Source organism: Nicotiana attenuata, unplaced genomic scaffold (genome assembly GCF_001879085.1).
Source record: "Nicotiana attenuata strain UT unplaced genomic scaffold, NIATTr2, whole genome shotgun sequence".
NCBI classification, from domain to species: Eukaryota; Viridiplantae; Streptophyta; class Magnoliopsida; order Solanales; family Solanaceae; genus Nicotiana; species Nicotiana attenuata.
Window position 1 is genome coordinate 255,030 of NW_017671402.1, and position 6,561 is coordinate 261,590.

Sequence of the window (6,561 nt, forward strand, 5' to 3'; positions counted from 1 at the left end):
TAACTCGAATTCACGGCTTCCGATCACCGTCTCGTGAGTTCTTACAAGTATAGAACGACTTACCATGAATTTACAGCAGAAAAAATGGATGAAATAGAGAATTAAACTCACCTTATTTGTTGGATAATTCATCTCCTATCTTGATTCTTCAAACTCTAGGTTTTACCTCCAATTAAAACTTGAAAGGGAGAGAAAAGCAATTAGGGTTTGTGGGGAATTTTTGGGAGGATTTTTGCAGAGCTTATGTCTAGTTATTATGACCTATTTTCAGTCTAATATATGAAGAAAATAGGCCTTTAAAAGGCCTCTTTGGACGACCCGAAATGGCCCATCTTTGGGCTCTCATTTAAGCAAGTAGGTGACACAGCTAAGCTACTTGTCACCTAGCAGCCTGCGCAGTCTTGCAAAAATGCCCATATCTCTCTACTCCGATGTCGTATTGAAATACGGTTTAGTGAGTTTGAAAGTAGACTCATAGATCTTAAATTTGATGGGTGGAACACCCCATAACTCTAAGTATATTGGGAGAAAATCGCAGTTACATTTGACCCAAAATTTCAGTAAAACTTATGAACGTAACTTGTGATGACTTTCATCAGCTTTTGTTCCACAACTCGCTTGACTTCAAACATAACATACGACTGTGAGCACGTGATTTTTGCCCTATACGAATTACTCCCATAAATTTAAAATAAAATAATTTCTTTCAGTGTTTGCAATTTTGTGGATTTTTGTGGCTTTTTCTGTTAATTGTTTGCATTTTGTCTGTGCATTTTAATTAATAAAAAATACAAAAAAATATGTGCATTTGCATTTAGGATTTAACTTGACATGTTAGGATTAATTAAGTAATTAAGTTATTTATAAAAAGGAAAATCACACAAAAATAATTTAATTTGCATTTTTAATTTTGACTTTGATTTTGAGTAGCTTTCTTTTAATTTGTTTTTTTTTAATTAATTTTGACAATTATCATTTAAGTTTAATTAGTTTTTTTAGGGTTAATTAGGTTCTAGAAATTAATTAAAAAAAAGAGAAGAAAGAGAGAATTTTCGGAAAAAATGAAAGAAGTGAAAATAAATAAAAGAAGAAGCAATTTCAATTGGACCCATCTCTAATTTGTCTGCCCAGGCCCAATGATATTTTGTCCAAGACCTGCCCCAAATTGACCCCAAACCCGGCCCAGCTTCCCCGACCTGTCTCCCCCTAAAACCAAACGGTCCCGTTTTAATGACCCTGGTTCTGAGTCGTTCGATCTCGATCAGATCAATGGTAGGGAACTGATCCTCTTGGAAGTATAAAAGTGTCTGAAACCTATCACCCCCCCCATCTCACTTGTCTCTCTTAGAACCCCACCCCTTTCAGAGATCGAACGAACCCTAAATCGCCGCCCCTAAATCCCACCGTCTTGGGGTGGCGGCGCCACCACCAAATAGCCCCAAATTAACACCACATAGTCACCACAACCCCCTCTTCCCTAATCTATGGTCAGTGACTCTCGAATCAGCTTCAAACTCTTCGAATTTTGAATCCGAGTTTGGCTTCTAAAGTTCGAAATCATTTTGTTAAGCCTGTTAACATGCACGACCTTGGGGTTCGTTTTCTTTTCGAGCTTTGAAGTTCGGACTTGGTGAAACTAATATTGTTCATTTGTTCTTGACAAAGAACGAGGGATCAATATTAGTTTGGTCATGTCCCTGGTCTCCACTGGTTTTCACCCTATATTGGTAAGTTTTCTTCATCTTTCTTGTCTATTTTCGTTGTTTCACCATCTGTTCCCCTTCTCTTCCTTCGACTCTTCTTCAATTAGCTTCTTCTGATGAATTTAGGAAAAGCTCAAGTTCTGAATCTAAGCTTTCTTTTTTCTTTCATTAGTTGCTTGATATTCATGATGTGCCATTCTTTCCAGTGCTCTTTTTGATTGTGTTTGGTTTGCTCATTTGCAATGTTTGTTTTTATTTAAGTCATGTTAAGTTTCAGATTTTCATTTTAGTTCTCATGATTAATTTTAAATCTCTCGATTCCTTGTTCTGGTTTCACTTCGAATCTGTTTAATTTGTAACCCCTTTTGGGGTTTGAATTTTGTTTAGGATTTGATGGACTGGATTTGGTTACTGATTGAATCAAAGACTAGAGAAAAATGGGTTTCATTCTAGTTGGAAAGCCCAGGTTTAAGGCTGGACCTTGGGTCAACTTGACCCATAACCTAGTTGAGGTTCAGGGGTAAAAATAAGGTGGCTAAGGGGTATTTTGGGTAGTTCATCTAGGGAATCTTTTGGTAACCACCTGAAGGAGCTTCTTAGAAGCTGGAAAGAGCTTTGTTTGGCAAGCAAGCCAAAATTTGAGGGATTGAGTAGCAAAAATAAAAATTAGAAAAGGGTAAAATTGAAAAAATAAAATCTGATAGTTGCCCCATTGCTTGCGTATAAAGGCATCTTATTATTGCCTTTCAAGGCAGAGAATTAGAGATAGAAATCAGAAAAAAACTAAAATGGCTGCTTTTCTTAAAAGGAATTCTGAAATAACCCTGAAAGCCTTGCAATTTCTGAAAATTATTGCACATTCTGCTTGGTTTTTGTTCCTTTGATCCTCATAGGCTAGAAGCAAAACACTGAAATTCTACAGTTCTGCATTCTGGCTCGAAATGGATTAAACTGTTGGATATTTAAGAGTTTGGGTGTGTATTTTGGCTGTGGGAACACTGTTTTCTTTGCTGGGTTTCATTTGATTCTGCTGTTGCTTTCTTGCTGTGTTTGGCTTGCTGCTGCTGCTGTTTCCTCTTAGTTTCAGACTAAAGTTTTGGGTCTATTTTGCTATTATTCAGGTACACTTCTGCATTCCACCTAATATAAGACTTGATTTGGAATCGAAATGGAATTTGGAGCTCTGAGTAGTAGTCATAATTAGTTTTGTTCATAAATTTAGTTTACTTAGTTTACTTGCTTAGTTCCTAGTTTATGATATATGGCGTTCTGCTAGTTGCTAACAAATACTATGCTGTGAGCTGTATTTTGGTTGTAAATCAGTAGAGGAATTCAATTTCTCATTGGATGTCTCATAATTAGTTATTGGCAATCTGAATAAGAGTAGTGAACTTGGGAATCTGACCTTATAAAACAATGTAATGGCAATGTGCTGCACCTGAACTTTTATGCTTGTTAGTTCATTAAGTTAGTTGTAATAGTTTTTAGTTAAGTAGTGCTCTATTTGAAAATGGATGGTGAAATGGACCTTAAGTTGTTTTTGAACATGTTTAAGTTAAAAAGGGTGTTTCAGACCAGCAAAACGCTCAGCTATTTGATGTATGTTTAAACAACCAAAATTTAGAAATGAAAGAGATTGCTAGTTTAGTTTCCTGTCTCATGTAGTTTGTTGCTTGATTTGCATTCAATCGATTTTAAGTAACTGTTGGTTTTTCAGAATGAGGCTTATAGCTGGTTGTAATTTAGTTTGAGCTTTAAATAAAAATGGAATGTTGTGCATCTGTTGTTGCTGGAATAATATGACTTAAGCCAATTTTTTTTTCTTACTTCAAATGATGTTATGGTTTAGTGACGCCCCACCCTTTGTTGCTTACTTTACTCAAATCTGACACGGGTCAACTAGTGTTTCTGAATCCAAAATGTACTCCGTTTAATGCTATGAAGGGACTCGATCCTGAGTCTCCAATTTTGACAATGTTGCTTTACCCTTAGGATTGGGCCTCTTGCGTTGGGCCTGAGTTGAATTGTTGTGAGGCCTACCGTTGGCAGCCTTGTAACGTTATTAGACCAATGGGCCCTATGTCAGGCCCAAGCCTCAAAATAAAGGCTGGACCTCGTACCCTGCTGGCTTTTTCGCCTCCTGAATCAAGTTTGAGTTTTTAATTTAAAGTAATTTCGATCCCTTCCGACCGTCCTTAGTTAATCAATTGGGCTCTTTAAAGTAGATTGGGGGTGTGCCATATTAGATAATATAAATAATTTATGGCCCTCACGATTTAATCTAGAAACCTCTTGGTTAGAATAATTCGAGGCGTGCCGTGCCAAACAAACATCTCAATTGCATGGCCCTCGTTTAATTAATCTTGTTTGTCCTTAGAAATCGAGGCGTGCCATTTAGCGAATTTTCATGGCCCTCACAAAGTTGCAAATGCGTAGTTGTTTTAGGCGCGTTATTTTAAATATTACCTTCCTAAACTCGGGTGTGCATTTCATGTGACCCAAATCCAAATCCTTATAACGATGAATAAAATGTGTTTCGGATTGCGGGTGCATTTCATGTGACACGATTCAAAGACATATTTTGGACGACGTTAAATCTTCTTTTAAAATAAATAAAAGCGGTTAAAAGTAAAAATGCACATAGGTTTAAAATTGTTTCTAAAATCAGATAATTATGCCAATAATAACAGTTGAGCGACCGTGCTAGAACCACGGAACTCGGGAATGCCTAACACCTTCTCCCGGGTTAACAGAATTCCTTACCCGGATTTCTGGTTCGCGCACTGTAATACAGAGTCAACCCTTTCCTCGATTCGGGATTTGAAACCGGTGACTTGGGACACCATAAATCTCCCAAGTGGCGACTCTGAATCTTTTAAGTAAAGAATCCCATTTCGATTGTCCTTTAATTGGAAAAAACTCCCTTATACCCTTCCGGGGGTGTAGTAAAAAGGAGGTGTGACAGCTCTGGCGACTCTGCTGGGAACAAAAACCCAGAACTTTTGGTTCAGGGTTCAGAATTCGAGCTTAGATGAATTGTTATAGTTGGCTTTATTAATTATCTGATTTTGTTACATGTTTGGGCCTAATGTGCTAAGTGTTGCTTTTACCGCTTTGATATTCTGTGAACTGTATATAAACTGTTACGAAACCCTTCTTCTCTCTAAGTCTTCTAAATCATGAAGGAGTGTGCACTTCGTGTGACTTCTTTTCTGTTAGAGTCACATCCCAAATTTTAGAACGAGGTTCGGATAAGTTGCAAAGCCGGCGAAGCTTCTGTATTCCCGGTACGCTGCCCCCTCTCAGCTCGAGTTGTCCGCTCGGGTAAGCCAGGTCTAGAACAATAAACCCAGGTTTTAAACCTAGAATAACTCAGCCTCATGTCGGATCCCTAGTAGGAACGTTTGTTTGCATCATGTGCATTTGACTTAGGGGACTCAACACAAGGGTTGGGTCCGTCTAGGACAGGTGTACCCAGAATAACAGACCATCTTGATGCATATTTTACGTGCTACTTGTACATTTATTTGCTTCGGGTTTGCATGCTGACCGGCTTTTGAGTAAATTGGAAAGAAGAAAATAGCAGTGTAAGGGTTAAGTGAGTTAATCACCTGTTTTGAAAGGAAAAAAAAACCAATGCCCAAATGGTACTAAAACTCTGCCGAATTTTTGAGAAAAATGAAAAAAAAAGAAGAAAAAGGTTTTGTTTTTTAAAAAATAGTTGGTTTTGTTTTATTTGCCCGAACTATGCCAGTTTGATTCTCACAGGGTGTGAGATACGTAGGCAACCCTCATCGGGTCCAATTTCCCTCTTGAAAAATAGCCCAAAAAGAACAAATTTTATTTTTATGCCATTCTTGTCAAAAATAGCCGAATGTCCCTAAAAGGGCACCGGAAGGCTGTTTTTGCAAGAACAGCCACCTTTGGTCATTTTTTAATTTTTTGGCCAGTTAGCGGGCACAGCCTTAAAATCTTCTTCCCCGAAGTGCTGAAAGGACGTATTTAAAAACTGGGTTTTAGTTTGAAATAAACTTTTGAAAAATGGTGTCATTCTTCTTGAGTCAAAATGAGTCATAGTTTTCTTTTAATTAAAATCACCTTAATAAATGTGCAGGATGAGCACAAATCAAAATGAACCTTTTTCAGTCCGTGAAGAGATCCCTTTGGAGCTACATATGTGGTGGCATGATTTGGGGGACGACAACAGGAAAGTTGTGACAAAAGCGTTGGGTGGTCTTATTGGGCTCTTGAAGGTTAAGCCGAGAAAGGACATAATTGAGGCCTTGATACCATTTTGGGACCCGGCACATAATGTATTCCATTTTGCTGATTTCGAACTGACTCCTACACTGGAAGAGATAGCAGGATACGCCGATTCCGAGGGGAATCTCAAAACTCGATACCCGGTGGCACCTAGAACAGTAACCCCTCACAAATTTTTGGACTTGTTAAGCATCACTCGGGACGTCAGAGACGGGAATTTGGCCAATGGATTCTATACCTTCTACTTTCAGTACCGACGTTACGGGAATCCCCGTGGCTTTGAGACGCCAGATACTGGTCTTACTCACGCAGGAAATCAAGACAAGTGGGAAGCTCGGAGAGGGCTAGCTTTTATAACGGCATTCCTGGGTATTTTGGTTTGCCCCAGAAAAGATGGGAATATAGAGCTGGGACTCGTGGGGATAGCTGACTTTATGATAAAAAAGGCAAATGGGACCATAGTGCCGTTGATCTTGGCAGAAATTTACCGAGCCCCGACCCTTTGCTTAGAAGGAGAAAAGTTCTTTATAGGGTGCAATATGCTGTTACAACTATGGATGGTGGAACATCTTTGCCACCGTCCCGGATACTTGAA